This window comes from Schistocerca piceifrons, chromosome 6 (genome assembly GCF_021461385.2).
Source record: "Schistocerca piceifrons isolate TAMUIC-IGC-003096 chromosome 6, iqSchPice1.1, whole genome shotgun sequence".
NCBI classification, from domain to species: Eukaryota; Metazoa; Arthropoda; class Insecta; order Orthoptera; family Acrididae; genus Schistocerca; species Schistocerca piceifrons.
This window is the reverse complement of record NC_060143.1, coordinates 57,664,304-57,682,013: the sequence shown is the minus strand read 5'-3', so window position 1 is coordinate 57,682,013 and position 17,710 is coordinate 57,664,304. Positions and strand designations below refer to the sequence as shown.

At 46.0% G+C, this 17,710-nt stretch overlaps 1 protein-coding gene and 3 non-coding genes across 4 annotated transcripts in view; 2 read left to right on the top strand and 2 right to left on the bottom strand.

Annotated features, from left to right (window-relative positions):
- LOC124802692 (nucleolar protein 4-like) overlaps positions 1-17,710 on the top strand; it is a 432,554-nt gene that overhangs the window by 182,418 nt on the left and 232,426 nt on the right. The window lies entirely within an intron of this gene.
- Trnas-uga lies at positions 12,147-12,220 on the bottom strand. Its single transcript has one exon. It is a non-coding gene; the product is annotated as a tRNA-Ser (tRNA).
- Positions 12,585-12,658, bottom strand: Trnat-ugu. Its single transcript has one exon. It is a non-coding gene; the product is annotated as a tRNA-Thr (tRNA).
- Trnat-ugu lies at positions 12,768-12,841 on the top strand. Its single transcript has one exon. It is a non-coding gene; the product is annotated as a tRNA-Thr (tRNA).

The window sequence follows — 17,710 nt, the reverse complement described above, 5'->3', positions numbered from 1 at the left end:
CCATGTGTTGCGGAGCATCTGTTCTGTGATGACAATTCTTATGCGCTGTTTCAAGTCTTGCAGGTCCTTTACTGGTGTAGCGTATACCCAGTCTTTCACATAACCCCACAAGAAAAAGTCGAGGGGTGTTATGTCGGGCGAACATGGCGGCCAAGGAATTGAACCTCCACGGCCAATCCATCGTCGGGGGAATGTGTCATTTAAAAATTTTCGGACATCAAGGCTCCAATGGGGTGGTGCACCGTCCTGTTGAAACATCACATTTGGCTGCAGGTCTGTTATCTGTGGCACGGCAAATTGTTCCAACATGTCCAGGTAGATGACTCCATCCACAGTCGGCCCCTGAAAGAAAAACGGCCCAACAATGCGATTTATCATCAAGCCACACCACACATTAACTTTCGGACTGTCGCGCATGTGTTCCCTACGTGCATGTGGATTTTCGGACCTCCAGATGCGCACATTGTGACGATTGACAGCCCCTGACACGTGAAAGGTTGCCTCGTCAGTAAACATCACGCGTGGTAAAAATGTCTCGTCCGCGGCAATGCGATCTAACATGACACATGCAAATTCTTCTCGCTTTGGTCGATGATCAGGCTTGATTTCTTGCACAGCCTGCACTTTATATGCGTACAAACGTAATCGCTGATGAAGCACTTTGTGCACTGTTGAACGTTTCATACGAAGTTCTCGTGCTGCCTGTCGCACTGACTTCTGTTCGAATGACCGCCGCACTTGTTCCTCATATGATCCCAGGCTTACCACAACCGTGCCCTTTCGCAACACTCCCAGTAGCCAAAAACTGGTCACACCACTTCTTTATAGTCTTGAACGACGGGGGCGCTTCGTTGTAAACTCGACGAAAGTTTCTTTGCACTTGGGTCGCCAATCGAAAACATAGCAGTGGTGGTGATACGGTGAGGAAGGGAAGCAGCGTCTTGTGCCTCAGTTATTCTAACAGTTCCTCGGAGTAGCATTGCATGGCGTAATAATATTTCCCGTAACGGCGAGTGTGACTGGTTTGATGCGGTCCGCCACGAATTCCTCTTCTGTGCCAACCGTTTCATCTCAGAGCAGCAACGTTCTCAGTTAATTCAAAATGGTTCAAATGGCTCTAAGCACTATGGGACTTAACATCTGAGGTCATCAGTCCCCTAGACTTAGAACTGCTTAAACCTAACTAACCTAAGGACATCACACACATCCATGCCCGAGGCGGGATTCGAACCTGCGACCGTAGCAGCCGCGTGGTTCTGGACTGAAGCGCCTAGAACCGCTCGGTCACCACGGCCGGCGCTCAGTTAATTGCTGGCTGCATTCCAATCTCTGTCTTCCTCTGCAGTTTTTACCCTCTGAGCTCCCATGGAACGTCCCTGATGTTTTAACAGATGTCCTACCATTCTATTCCTTCTTATCGTCAGTGTTTCACGTATGTTTCTTTCCTCTCCGATTCTGTGCCGAACCTCTTCATTCCTTATCTTATCAATCCATCTAACTTTCAACATTCGTCTGTAGCACCACATCTCAGATGCTTCGATTCTCTCCTTTTCAGTTTTCCCACTGTCCATATTTCGCAACCATGTGATTCTGCGCTCCAAATGTAAATTGTCAGAAATTTCTTCCTTACATTCAGACTTGTGTTTGATACTAGTAGATTCCTCTTAGCCAGGAATGCCCTTCCTATTTCTCATTATTTTCGTCTTTCTTCGATTTACTCTCAGTTCGTATTTTCTGCGCATTAGACTATTCATTGTATTCAGCAGATCCTGTATTTTTTCCTCACTTTTGCTGAGGATAGCAATGTCATCAGCGAATCTTATCACTGATATCCTTTCACCTCGAATCTAGTCCCTCATATGAAACTTTATTTTATTTTGATCACTATTTCTTCGATATATGGAATGAACAGTAGTAACGAAAGACTACATACCTCTCTTACATCCGCCCCCGGTAGCTGAGTGGTACCGGCACGGTAGCTCAGCGTGTTCGGTCAGAGGGTTAGCTACTCTCTGAAATAAAAAAACCGAGTGAACGGATCAAAAAAGAACCTCAACGGTTGTCATCGACGTCCGCCACGAACAAATTCATCGACCAATATAGAGCGAAATGAGATTTAAAAAAAAAAAAAAGTGGTCAGCGCGACGGACTGTCAATCCTAAGGGCCCGGGTTCGATTCCCGGCTGGGCGGGAGATTTTCTCCGCTCAGGGACTGGGTGTTGTGTTGTGGTAATCATCATCATTTTATCCCCATCGACGCGCAAGTCGCCGAAGTGGCGTCAAATGGAAAGACTTGCACCAAGAGAGCGGTCTAACCGACGGGAGGCCCTCGTCACACGCAAGTCAGCCATCTTTTTTAATCCGCACAGTTCTTTGTTGGTCTTCCACTCTTATCGTGGCGTCTTGGCTCTTTTACATATTGTACATTACCCGTTTTTGTGTGTAGTGTACCCCTATTTTCCTAAGAATTTCGAACATCTTGCGCCATTTGACGTTCTCGACAAATCGTATAAACGTGTCTTGATTTGTATTCAATCTTGCTTCTATTATCAAACACAATGTCAGAGCTGCTTCTCGTGCCTTTAACTTTCCTAAAGCTAAACTGATAGTCATGGAACAGATCCTCAACTTTCTTTTCCATTCTTTTGTATATTATTCTTATTTTTATAATGGGAAGCATTCAGCACCGGATGTCGTTACGAGCGCGTGCAGTGGTGAAGTAAGCTTCCGCCCTCGGCCGCGCCGCGGCGCCAGGAGCGGCGATCCGTGCGGTGGCAAAGGGCACGCGGAGGCGGCAGCACCGACTCCGGTGGGCGTGGGCGTGTTCCACGCAGCGCGGCGCAGGGCCGCGCGGGACATTAGCGGCCGGCCGGTTGGCAGCCGTGGGCCGCGCCCTGCCCTGCTGACGTCACGCAGCGCCGGCCTGGCCTCCGCAAATATTGCGCCGCCCACTAATTGCCCGCCGCCCACGCGCGCGCCCCTCCTGCGGGCGACGCCGCGCTTCGCCTCGCCTGCGCCGGAATGCCGCCACCCCGCTGTCTAGCCTAGCTGGGCACGTGTCGCCGACGTCACGTGCGTCGGCGGCGTAAATAAACAAATGGGCAGGGCCATGGCATTGCCCTGCTTACTGTAGAGATTACTGTTTCCCTGCTGTATTAGCTAGGTGCACCCCTCAGCTGTCGCGCCGTAGGCATTCCGCCACACATGTTCCAACCGTACTTGCGTGTGGTGGCAGTATTGTTCGCTTGTATTTCCTATCATTAGATCGACCGGAATTGTACAGTGTCTTCGAGCGGTCTCCGCATCTCTAGATCAAAACAGTATCCGTACATATCTCACCAAGTTTAACTCCACAGGGTAGACGAATACGGGCAATAAAAAAAGCAAGAGTCAATATGCACGTAGCACAAAATCCACATAGTCAAAGTGTAAATATAGCCTAATCGTAAAGTAAGCTTAGACACATAAAGGGACCAGAAAATCAACCTTTTAGTGCCCTACAAAACAGAAATGTATGTATTAAAATTAGATAGCGACTGTGATCATACCGCAACGAATCACTAAGCTTGTACTTAGATATGAGGAATTATAATAGTTAAAAAAACACACATTACAACGTCATTAACAGACTCCCTCTCTACAACGCATATAAACTCTGTTTTTGGTTTTAAAATGGAGTTTATAATAACTCAGCACAATTAAAGGCGTCCGGAAGTCAACGGCTCGCTGAACATACTTCGACATTCACCCGCGTCCTCTTGTGGTGGCGGGACTCACCTCTCCCTTCTACTCTAACCAATCATCCATTAAATTTAAATTCTTTCCTAGCCTCTTTCTATTTTCCTTTTGTTTCATAAATTGTTAGTTTTAAGCATTTCAAAAAAATGGTTCAAATGGCTCTGAGCACTGTGCGACTTAACTTCTGAGGTCATCAGTCGCCTAGAACGTAGAACTAATTAAACCTAACTAACCTAAGGACATCACACACATCCATGCCCGAGGCAGGATTCGAACCTGCGACCGTAGCGTCGCTCGGTTCCAGACTGCAGCGCCTAGAACCGCACGGCCACTCCGGCCGGCTTAAGTATTTCCATTCTATAATTAGTTGTAAGTTTACAATTGTTTAAAGCTACAACATCGTTACACTTATTAAAATTAGAAGAATTCACCGTGTTCTGTGTATGTAAAAGGTGAGACTGAAAAAGCGTCACGTGCCTTAGCATCTAGGTGTCAGGTCTCTGTAAATGGCCCCAAATAAAATAAAATTACATTAAAAAAATGCATATCTCTAGCCGGCAACAACAGTGACACACTCATAAGAGCAATACTTGAGAAAAATCTACTTAATGTATTCTATAAAGCTTACATTGAAACTGTATAAGCTTCTCTTAGATTCTGAGTAAGTATTTTTTGGCAGTAGAGTTCATTATATTCTATGCAACAGTAATTTGGAAATGTAGTTCTGTTCTCGTCAAATATGAGGTGTTTTCAGGTAATTATTAATTAAGTTTTCTAGTTATGTCACTTTTCTAAAAGTGCTTTTATTTTTATTATGACCGCTCGTGTAATACTTTTGCTTGTTTTCCACCCCAAATATATATATATATGGGCAGGGCCATGGCATTGCCCTGCTTACTGTAGAGATTACTGTTTCCCTGCTGTATTAGCTATGTGCACCCATCAGCTGTCGCGCCGTAGGCATCCCACCACACATGTTCCAACCGTATATATATATATATATATATATATATATATATATATATATATATATTGCAAAATAATATGACATTCGAATCCACATGATGAAAAATTAGCAGTTAATTAGAATAAAAAATTAAAACTAAGTTGAAATATTTTTATTAAAAAAATAAAAACTTCGAAATTATAATTTATGAAAATTAATATAATTTAATAAGGAAAATCAGTTAGGTAAAATGTAAGGAACACAGTTTACAAAAACAGGATCATGAATCAGCGTTAGGCCGGCCGGGGTGGCCGAGCGGTTCTAGGCGCTACAGTCTGGAACCGCGCGACCGCTACGGTCGTAGGTTCGAATCCTGCCTCGGGCAGGGCCATCCAAGCTCTGTTTGACTCAATTCCCAGGCGTATCAAGGCCGTTATTACGGCCAGAGGTGGTTGTTCTGGGTACTGTATTTATCAGGATCTATGCACCCAAATTGCGTGAAAATGTAATCACGTGTCAGTTCTAGTATAATATATTTGTCCAATGAATACCCGTTTATCATCTGCATTTCTTCTTGGTGTAGCAATTTTAATGGCCAGTAGTGTAAATTCTTTGAGATGCTCTAGCATATGGTGCCAGTTCATCACCATGTCTCCTTTAGCGTTTTTTTGAGAGGGACACGCTGTACGTTGAGAACGTTAGAGGTTTTCATTATGTTTCCTCGGGCTACTCCAGCTGTTACTTTCGTTGCAGCATGTAACAGTTAAGTGGTTATTGTTATTGTTTAGTGTCGGCGTACAAACATTTATTTTCGGTGTCCCTCACTCTGTCCGCGGTCGAGTCGGACTGGCTCTAGAAGTGCGTGCGGGTGTCCAAATTCTGTTGACAGCGGGCTGGGAACGTCCGCGTTGGGCAACCGCGGGCAAACAAGTCGCGCGGCCTCCTCAGGGCTGACGTAAGACCGGCTCCCCCCACAGGCCGCCTGGCTGTCCCCCGTGCTCATCTGCAGAACTCAGCGCTGCATCCAACACACGGCGGAGCCGTGCTCGACCCGCTGCGAGCTCTGGCGACAGAGGAGTGGCGAGGAAAGTTCGCGAACAGCGAGGGAAAGAAAGGCAATCTACGTCTACATACATACTCCGCAATACACCACACGGTGCGTGGCGGAGGGTACCTCGTACCACAACTAGCATCTCCTCTCCCTGTTCCACTCCCAAACAGAACGAGCGAAAAATGACTGCCTATATGCCTCTGTACGAGCCCTAATCTCTCTTATCTTTGTGGTCTTTCCGCGAAATGTAAGTTGGCGGCAGTAAAATTGTACTGCAGTCAGCCTCAAATGCTGGTTCTCTAAATTTCCTCAGTAGCGATTCACGGAAAGAACGCCTCCTTTCCTCTAGAGACTCCCACCCGAGTTCCTGAAGCATTTCTTTAACACTCGCGTGATGATCAAACACACCAGTAACAAATATAGCAGCCCGCCTCTGAATTGCTCCTATGTCCTCCCTGACTCCGATCTGATAGGGATACCAAACGCTCGACCAGTACTCAAGAATAGGTCGTATTAGTGTTTTATAAGCGGTCTCCTTTACAGATGAACCACATCTTCCCAAAATTCTACCAATGAACCGAAGACGACTACCCGCCTTCCCCACAACTACCATTACATGCTTGTCCCACTTCATATCGCTCTGCAATTGTACGCCCAAATATTTAATCGACATGACTGTGTGAAGCGCTGCACTACTAATGGAGTATTCAAACATTACGGGATTCTTTTTCCTATTCATCTGCATTAATTTGCCGGCCGCGGTGGCCGTGCGGTTCTGGCGCTGCAGTCCGGAACTGCGGGACTGCTACGGTCGCAGGTTCGAATCCTGCCTCGGGCATGGGTGTGTGTGATGTTCTTAGGTTAGTTAGGTTTAAGTAGTTCTAAGTTCTAGGGGACTTATGACCAAAGATGTTGAGTCCCATAGTGCTCAGAGCCATTTTTTGCATTAATTTACATTTATCTATATTTAGAGTTAGCTGCCATTCAATAAACTGAATAAACCTAAGGAGCATCATGATATCATTGCAGTTCTTGTTACGGGAAATATACATTGTTCACAATGGCTTTATTGAATGAGTGCAGCACTTCCATAGTATTTACGGACCTAGAAAAAGAATTCATCTACGTGTGGTAGTCTAATTTCTTCTATATACTCCGAAAAAAAGGTATATGCCATGGCAAAAAACGTTAATACACAATAAGTGAAGGAATCAAGGAATGGAAGACGAAAAGAGAAGAGCTCACGTTAAAATGGGCTTAAGGCAGGGATACAGTCTCTCTCATTATTCGCCCACGTGTATTTCAAAGAAGCAATGAAAGAAATAAAGGAAATGCTCAAAAGTGGGACTCAAATTCTGGGTGGAAGCATATCAAAGACAAGATCGCTGATGACATTGCTATACTCTACGAAAGTGAGGAACAGTTAACGGAGCTGTTCAGTGCAATGAACAGTCTACTAACCACAGAATACGCACCGAGAGTAAGCCCAAGAAAAAGGATTGAGAAGCAGAACTAACTGAGTTAGGACGAACATCAGAATTGGGGACCACGTAGTAGACGGTGGAGGAGAAATTCTGCTACTTCGGAAGCAAAATTACGGATGACGGACGAAACAAGGAGGACATAATGAGCTTACAAGTACAGACAAAAATGGCATTCCTTACTAAAAGAAGTCTACTGCTCCTTACCCCTCTGACAGCGTGACTATAGCAAAAAAAAAAAAAAAAGGTTCAAATGGCTCTGAGCACTATGCGACTTCACTTCTGAGGTCATCAGTCGCCTAGAACTTAGAACTAATTAAACTTAACTAACCTAAGGACATCACACACATCCATGCCCGAGGCAGGATTCGAACCTGCGACCGTAACGGTCGCTCGGTTCCAGACTGTAGCGCCTAGAACCGAACGGCTACTCTGGCCGGCGACTATAGCAGCTCGTACCTTTATGACAGAGTTGCGCTCTACCAAAACTACGTTTCGGTGGTTTTGGTACAGTACATAAATGACTTAGTAAACGGTATGGTTACCGGTAGTACTGGTATGAAAAGAGACATAAATGAATGTGTGAGAGAGGAACTGCGACGACTTCTCCTTATTTTTTGTCTGTCTGTTTCGCACATAATTAGAACAGCACATCGTTCAGTTTTAGTCCATTGTGTATTTCATATCCTTAAAAAATATAAATTGCGTTTCATAAATTTTAAAAATTAGCTGCGCTTTTATGTAACAAAAACAAATACTTTTGATGCAAGTGCAGTTTTCAAGCAGTAAACACAAAAATATATAGTTATTGTTGTTATTTTGTACTCAGCAGAACGTTGCCCATCATGATCAAAGGCCAAAGTTTCCTGTTATAGCTGATAAGTGTGAAAATCGTTTAGCAATTACAGAAACATGTTTGTACACGGAATCGCCAAAGAAACTGGTATAGGCATGAGTATTCAAAAACAGAGATATGTAAACAGGCAGAATACGGCGCTGCGATCGGCAACGCCTATATAAGACAACAAGTGTCTGGCGCAGTTGTTAGATCGGTTACTGCTGCCACAATGGCAGGTTATCAAGATTTAGGTGAGTTTGATGGTGGTGTTACAGTCGGTGCACGAACGATGGGACACAGCATCTCCGAGGTAGCGATGAAGTGGCGATATTCCTGTACGACCATTTCACGAGTGTATCGTGAATATCAGGAATCTGGTGAAACATCAAATTTCCGACATCGCTGCGGTCAGAAAAAGATCTTGCAAAAACGGGACCAACGACCACTGAAGACAATCCTTCAGCTTGACAGAAGTGCAACCCTTCCGGAAATTGCTACAGATTTCTGTGGTGGGCCATCAACAAATGTCAGCGTACGAACCATTCAACAAAACATCACTGGTATGGGCTTTTGGAGCCGAAGCCCCCACTCGTGTACCCTTGATGATTGCACGACACAAAGCTTTACGACTCGCTTGGGTTCGTCAACACCGACATTGGACTGTTGATGACTAGAAACATGTTGCCTGGTCGGACGAGTCTCGTTTCGAGTTATGTCGAGCGAATGGAGTGTACGGGTTTGTTGACAACCTCATGAATCCATGGACCATGAACTTCAGCATGGGACTGTTCAAGCTGGTGGAGGCTCTGTAATGGTGTGGAGCGTGATATGGAAACCCTGATACGTGTACATACGACTCTAATAGGTGACACGTACGTAAGCATCCTGTCTTGTCACCTGCACCGTCCATTGTGCATTCCGAGGACTTGTGCAATTTCAGCAGGACAATGCGACACGCCACACGTTCAGAATTGCTACAGAGTGGCTCCAGGAACATTCTTCTGAGTTTAAACACATCCGCTGGCCGCCCCCTCGTAGTCTTACGGATTTGTGGACAACCCTGCATGATTTCATAGTGTCAATTCCCTCCAGCACTACTTCAGACGTCGAGTCCATACCACGTCGTGTTTCGGCACTTCTACGTGCTCGCGGAGGCCCTACACGATATTAAGCAGATGTACTAGTTTCTTTGGCTATCCAGGGCATAACGTCTGTAGGTGCAACCACAACGGAGGGGTATCTGTTGAGAGGCCAGACAAACGTGTGGTCCCTGAAGAGGGGCAGCAGCCTTTTCAGTAGTTGCAGGGGCAACAGTCTAGATGAATGACTGATCTGGCCTTGTAACAGTAACCAAAACGGCCCCTCTGTGCTGGTACTGCGAACGGCTGAAAGCAGGGGAAAACTATAGGCGTAATTTTTCCCGAGGCATGCAGCTTTACTGTAAGGTTAAATGACGATGGCGTCCTCTTGGGTAAAATATTCCGGAGGTAAAATAGTCCCCCACTCGGAACTCCGGGCGGGGACTACTCAGGAGGACGTTGTTATCAGGAGAAAGAAAACTGACGTTATACGGAACGGAGCGTGGAATGTCAGATCCCTTAATCGGGCAGGTAGGTTAGAAAATTTTAAAAGAGAAATTCAGAAGGATCTAGGTTGCAGTAGGTACTGGGAGATGAATAAGCCTGCACAGGATAGAGTAGCATGGACAGCTGCATCAATTCAGTCTCAGGACTGAAGACATAAAAAAAACTAGTTTCTTTGGCTCCCCAGGGTATAACGTCGTCGAAGTATTGGTTCAAATGGCTCTGAGCACTATGGGACTTAACATCTGAGGTCATCAGTCCCCTAGAACGTAGAACTACTTAAACCTAAGTAACCTAAGGACGTCACACACATCCATGTCCGAGACAGGATTCGAACCGGCGACCGTAGCGGTCGCGCGGTTCCAGACTGAAGCGCCTAGAGCCGCTCGGCCACACCGGCCGGTTGTCGAAGTATTAAAGCTACGTTTGATATGTTTTTGTTTTGCATATTTGTAATTATACTTTTTTTACCGTTTTCTATCGCTGTATGATAATGCTTTATTTTTTATTTTTACTACGACATCCGTCTGTTCCACGTCACAAATCAACAATTTTCGCCGGCCGGAGTGGCCGTGCGGTTCTAGGCGCTACAGTCTGGAACCGAGCGACCGCTACGGTCGCAGGTTCGAATCCTGCCTCGGACATGGATGTGTGTTATGTCCTTAGGTTAGTTAGGTTTAATTAGTTCTAAGTTCTAGGCGACTGATGACCTCAGAAGTTATGTCACATAGTGCTCAGAGCCATTTTGAACAACAATTTTCGAATAAAACCTGAATTAAACAATGAGAACTTGAATTTTTCTCTAAATACTGCTTATTTTTAAGTAACATGTTCCATTGGTTAAGCGGCCCTTTATACGTCCGCGCTAAGTTAGTAGACGATGGACCACTTTCGGTTCCTTGGGGAATCTAGTAAGGAACTGATCGCATATGTAAACAAAAGCGGTTGAAACGAGGTAGCGCCCGATAGATATGCAACACACCTGACAGGCAGGTAACGCGGTTACGATCTTAACTGACCAAAGCTACTAGGAAAACTGTCGTAGCCTACGCTTACTTACGACAATCTATAGTAGCCTGCGGTAGTTTTACGACACAACGTGCGACATTTCTCTCTGTTTTTTAAGCGTATAGATTTTTTTATGTTAGGACATTACTGAAGGGCGGCCGTTCGTGAGCTGGTGCAGAACTCGGAGTGGTCGCGGCCCATCACGGTGCTCGCAGTCGCGACGCGGCGCTGCAGCGGGCGAGGCGTGTGCCAGCCGAGACGGCGTGTGGCGTCAGCTGGGGCCCGGTGTCAAGGTCCCCGGGAATAGCCGCAGGCCCGGCCCGGCCCGGCCCGGCACCGCCGCCTTGCGACACGGGCAGCCGCGCCGCCTGTCCCACATCCAGCCGCGCACCGCGTCTCTCTCACTGGCCTTTCCACTGAGTCGCCCAGCCCGTCTCCTGCCCTTCGTGTGCACGCCTGTTGGCTGCCAGCCGGACTAATTCCTCACCTGCTGTACCTGTCGCAACTCTGAGAAAGCCTAAAACTGAATCACTTTTACCCAAGTTAGTTCGAGGTGATGTCCAAAACAGGGAAACGGCGCACAGAAATGGGCGATTGTGAAAAGGTCGGAAGCAGTATAAACTGATTAGCCAAAACATACGTCGCCCACTGCGAGAATGACTGCTTCGGTTACGTGACGCGTAAGGAAAGCGTATAAGCAGAACGAAGACGTATGGGGAATCATTCCAGTAACGATGTTGTTGTTGTTGTGGTCTTAAGTCCAGAGATGATGCAGTTCTCCGTGCTACTCTATCCCGTGCAAGCTACTTCATCTCCCAGTACCTACTGCAACGCACATCCTTCTGAATCTGTTTAGTGTATTCATCTCTTGGTCTCCCTCTACGATTTTTACCCTCCACGCTTCCCTCCAATACTCAATTGGTGATCCCTTGATGTCTCAGAATGTGCCCTACCAACCGATCCCTTCTTCTAGTCAAGTTGTGCCACAAACTCCTCTTCTCTCCAATTCTATTCAATACCTCCTTCTTAGTTATGTGATCTACCCATCTAATCTTCAGCATTCCTCTGTAGCACCACATTCCGAAAGCTTCTATTCTCTTCGTCCATACATGGCTTCACTCCATACAAATACTTTCAGAAACGACTTCCTGACACTTAAATCTACACTCGATGTTAACAAATTTCACTTCTTCAGAAACGTTTTCCTTGCAATTGCCAGCCTACATTTTATATCCTCTCTACTTCGACTAGCATCAGTTATTTTGCTTCCCAAATAGCAAAACTCATTTACTACTTTAAGCGTCTCATTTCCTAATTTAATACCCGGAGCATCACCCGATTTAATTCGACTACATTCCATTATCCTCGTTTTGCCTTTGTTGATGATCATCTTATATCCTCCTTTCGAAACACTGTCTATTCCTTAAATGATGACTGACTGAAACCCTCAGCTGCCGACAGGTGTTGTTGATATACCTCGATGCGGACAGCTGAAAATGTGTGCCCCGACCGGGACTCGAACCCGGGGTCTCCTGCTTTCATGGCAGACGCTCTATCCATCTGAGCCACCGAGGACACAGATGAATAGCGCGACTGCAGGGACTTATCCCTTGCACGCTTCCCGTGAGATTCACATTCCCAACTGTCCACAATTCTACATATGTAATGTACCTTATAGACATTTGCCCATTCACTCGTTACTCGCGCACGCTTTGGCGATTCCCGTAAGAGTTTGGGCAACCTATGCGCATTCGCACAGACAAAGATCAATGGCTGGGTAGCCTTTAACTATATATATGAAGACAGTAACTGTTTCCGAAAGAGCAGAATACTGTTGATGACCGTGCAGCTTTTCCCTGGAATAAATGATGACTAACTGAAATCCTCAGCTGCCGACAGGTGTTGTTGATATACCTCGATGTGGACAGCTGAAAATGTGTGCCCCGACCGGGACTCGAACCCGGGATCTCCTGCTTACATGGCAGACGCTCTATCCATCTGAGCCACCGAGGACACAGTCTATAAGGTACATTACATATGTAGAATTGTGGACAGTTGGGAATGTGAGTCTCACGGGAAGCGTGCAAGGGATGAGTCCCTGCAGTCGCGCTATTCATCTGTGTCCTCGGTGGCTCAAATGGATAGAGCGTCTGCCATGTAAGCAGGAGATCCCGGGTTCGAGTCCCGGTCGGGGCACACATTTTCAGCTGTCCACATTGAGGTATATCAACAACACCTGTCGGCAGCTGAGGGTTTCAGTTAGTCATCATTTATTCCAGGGAAAAGCTGCACGGTCATCAACAGTATTCTGTTCTTTCGGGAACAGTTACTGTCTTCATATATACTGTCTATTCGGTTCAGCTGCTGTTCCAGGTCCTTTGCTGTCTCTGACAGAATTACAATGTCATCGGCGAACCTCAGAGTTTTTATTTCTTCTCCATGGATTTTAATTCATACTCCGAATTTTTCTTTTGTTTCCTTCACTGCTTGCTCAAACGATACGGGTCGAAAATGGGGAAATCCACTAATTCAGCAGGAGGATAAAAGAAAAGACGAGACACCGTAAAAACAACATATAACCATGCCTAATACGCTGTACAAAGCCCGTTGGCATTAAAAGCAATTTCCAGTAGTCCCAGAACGAATAAATAGAAATCCTGTATGCTTTTCATGGTCATCTTATACTGTTATTCCTGCAAAATATTGGAAAGTTCAGGTAATGATGATGGGAAGTGGATAGCGATCACGTACCCTTCTCTCCAAAGTAGACCTCAGAGGCTCAATAATAGGTGGCTGTGGTCCTAGGAGATGCGACAGCACATCCAAGTGCTCAGAAAACCATTCCTGGACGATGCGAGCTGTGAGGACAGGGGCGTTGTTGTTTCGGAACGCTGCATCACCATTGGGGAACGAACATTGTACCGTGGGATGCTCCTGATCAGCCAAAATGGTCACACCATCCTTCGCATTAACGTGTCCTTGCAGAATAACCGTGGGGCCAAAGAATACGACGATGTAGCTTCTCAACTCACCTCATTGTCACTATTTGTTTGTGTCCCTCTGTCACTCTCCTGTGTCACAACCACAGTCCCTTTCGCTCTGTCCTGCTGCTACAGTCTCTCACTGTTACTGTCTCCCTCTTGCTCTCTCTTAATTCCAGTATCTCGTTCGTTCTTGCTTCCTACTGTCGCCGTTTCTTCTCAACGTCACTATCTCTCTCTTCCTCGTTGTCATTGTCATGTATTCCGTCTGTGCTTACCACTGGGTCTCATCCACTTCGACTTTCTCTTTATTCTCCTCTCCCCCTCTTCTCGCCCACCTGGCACGGCCTCCTTCACCCTCCTCCTAGTACTGTTCTACTGTTCTATAACTGTCACCTGTGTTCCACTGCCACTGTGTCCTTCTCTTTCCCCCGCACTACCATTATCTCGTTCGCGAATATATTGGAACGCCAAAGTTTTTGGGAAAAAAATTTAAGAGGGTTCGGACGGTAGATTGAGGCAGCTGGTACCCTATTTTTCACTCAGTGTCTTACGTAAACAGGAACATATTCGCATTTTTTGTGCTCCGATTGGGCATTTTTCCGCTGGTTCCCTTCTTTTCTGCGCTGCAGCAGAGCGTGTAAGTCTTATAAAAGAAATATATTGGTCAGTAATATTTAGATCGTTTCCATATGTGAAATTAAAATAATGCAAACCCAATTTCATGCCTTAGACGATTTTACGTGCAAAAAGATTCTGCGTGTGCTTCAGTACTACAATATGGGGTTGGCAGATGATAACGGAGACACTTTACAGCATATTTGTCTCTTCTCCGTGCTACGTAATTTTATGAACTATGTTTTCGCCTCACATCGGATTTTACTTACGTATTTTACGTGTACAAATAGGGTAACGATGAACTTATGTATCTTGCAAAAGGGAAAAGGTATGGAGAAAATTTTCATGGTTGTTCGACCGTTGTTTCTTAGGAATACGTCTAAAAAATTACAGCCATTTGCCATGCATAGCTGTCGCGGAATCGACGGCTGGGTTTTGGTACCCAAGAGACAAGTTTTTGGGGTCAGTCTCTATAACGGATACGGACTTTTGAAAAGGGGAGATGGCGCCTCTAGATAACTGCCTAGAGAATATATCGTTAAAATTTGAGTAATTTGCTAGAGTTACGTGTTATTTAGATTTCGCTTCGTACAGCATTTTACATGTGGAGGTAGGGTAACTTACATCAATATCTTGAAAATGGATAAAGATATCAAGAAAATTTTCGAGGTTGTTCGAGATCGGGATCTAAGGATAATATCGTAAAAATTTTCAGCCATTTTCTGGGCACAACCGTCTTTGAATCCTCGGTCGGGGTTTGGTCCTTTGGTGACGGCGAAAATACAGTAAAAAATCCTTTTGTGGGGTTTTCCAAAAACTGCCCATGAGTTAATGAAGGCTTCATAAGTCCCATTAAGCCAACCGTATACATCAAATGCAAAAAGAACCACCCCATTTGCTGCATTTGCCTAAGCAGGAGGAAGTGTCCAATATTCATACGCCGGCCGGTGTGGCCGTGCGGTTAAAGGCGCTTGAGTCTGGCACCGTGTGACCGCTACGGTCGCAGGTTCGAATCCTGCCTCGGGCATGGATGTGTGTGATGTCCTTAGGTTAGTTAGGTTTAATTAGTTCGAAGTTCTAGGCGACTGATGACCTCAGAAGTTGAGTCGCATAGTGCTCAGAGCCATTTGAACCATTTGAATATTCATACGTTGACCTTGTGCTATAGGACAGTGACAGTAAGTCGATCATTCTGTTGCAGTTACAAACTGTCCCTAGGCCAAGAGGTATCAAAACACTTCACCCTACCTTTTTATCACCAACAGAAGCGAATGTATATGCACCGGAAAATCCTGTTTTTATGCGCGGCATTTTGGAACATATTAGGTACGCACACTGCCGCATGCATGTAGGTTAGGATAGACGACAACGTAATAGCAACCCTTGGAGTCTTTCCGAGACAAACGTGAGACGCTGAGCGTGTGTAGGACAAATGGTTCAAATGGCTCTGAGCACTATGGGACTCAACTGCTGAGGTCATAAGTCCCCTAGAACTTAGAACTACTTAAACCTAACTAACCTAAGGACAACACACACATCCATGCCCGAGGCAGGATTCGAACCTGCGACCGTAGCGGTCGCGCGGTTCCAGACTGTACCGCCAGAACCGCTCGGCCACCAACGGCCGGCCGTGTGTAGGACAGAAACTGTGGTACGACTACCACTAAGGCTGGTTGTTTGCTACTGGTGATGGTGGTGGTGGAGGTGGTAAGCTCCTATGGGGCCAAACTGCTTAGGTCATCGGTCCCTAGGCTTAAATACTACTTAATCTAACTTAAACTAACTTACGCTAAGGACAACAGACACACCCATGCCCGAGACAGGACTCGAACCTCCGACGGGGGAAGCCGCGTGAACCCTGACAAGGCGCCATAGACCGTGTGGCTACTCCGCGCGGCGCTGTTTGCTAGTACACGGACTGTATCCATATGGTATGCTGCGCTGTATCGCATCATGCCCTCGGTGGGGAATTCCAGCCTGCTACAAGAGACGTTGGTCCTGGCAAGCCGCCTCCGAACAGGCCCGATTTTAGGCGGCGGGGTGGAGGGCGCGCTGCGCCGTCAGCGGCTGTGGCGGGGGCGGACGCGGGGGCGTTTGCGAGACGGCCCCCTCGTTATTGGCGTAGCAGCCCCAAGGCCGGCCCGATATTGCCGCTACAGCCCCCGGGGGAGGCGCGCTGTCCCCGGAGCTGCCCGCAACCCCGGCAGCACGCCTCTTTTATATTGGACATTCCACGTTGCTCATAAATTCACTCACGTCCCCGAAGTCTTGCAGTACTGACTCATTCTCTCGTCTCTGGCATGCCTCCACTTGTTTTCACCACTCGAGGGGCAACAGCCGGTTGTGTTTCTCATTCCACTCACACGGTGCTCTTCAATATAGGGTGCTTCTGCTTTCACTCATTTTGAAACAACTGTAGACATTCTTTATGTGGTCTCACGTAATAGTCTGGTCTGCATATTGCCATTGTTGAATTCCGACATCCTTTTTTGTATATGCCTTTCAGCAGCTGTAGTAAATTCTATCAGTTGCATCTTTTATTTATGTATTTCCACATTATTTTCCCTCCCAGCAGACACACACACGTATATAGGTGTGTGTGTTTGTCTGTCGGGAGGGAAAATAATGTGGACATACACAAACAAACAAAAATGCACTGATTTAATTTTATTATTTACTAAACCTGCTGAACGGCATATACAAAAAGGGTGTCAAGAACTCAACAACGGCAAGATGCAGAACAGATGCCTGAAATGAATTATACAGGGTGTAACGGGAATAAGTGCAGGTACATCTACTGTTGACTGAGGACAGTGTACTAAACAGCATTATATCAGTATTTGCGTCATTTGGTGACTGATAATTATAGGTACTAGGAGCAGTATGTTGTTAGGTTGGTTAGTACCTCCTAGTCATGTGTCAAGTGCAAGCCATTAATGCTTAATTTCCCCTGGGCTGCACGCCAGGTGTGGAAGAGTGACGCGTGGAAGCGAAATGGCCATGCATACCGACAGGCGTGGTCCACTTAGTGGTGCAGTTACGACTGTGCAGAAAATATCAGGTAGTAAATTATGTGACGTGTTGTGCAAAGTCTTCAACGCAGTGAAAAAGACAACACACTGATGTGCGTATATTTTAAAGCACCTCATATAAAAATTTCTGCACTTATACCTGTTACACCCAGTATAGCATTAACAAAAATAAAAAGAGAGTGATCGAATGTAGTCGAACTAAGCAAAGTGATGCTTAGGATTGTTAGTGTAGCAACAGAATAACTATGGCGGAGACGATATAAAATGCAGGCTGACAATAGCTAGAAGAGCGTTTCTGGAAAAGAGAATTTTTTTAACATGGAACATAAATTTAAATATTAGGAATTGTTTTCGGAAGGTATTTACCCACCAGGTTAGCTGAGGGCGCTAATGCGCTGCTTCCTGGACTCGGATAAGCGCGCCGGCCCCAGATC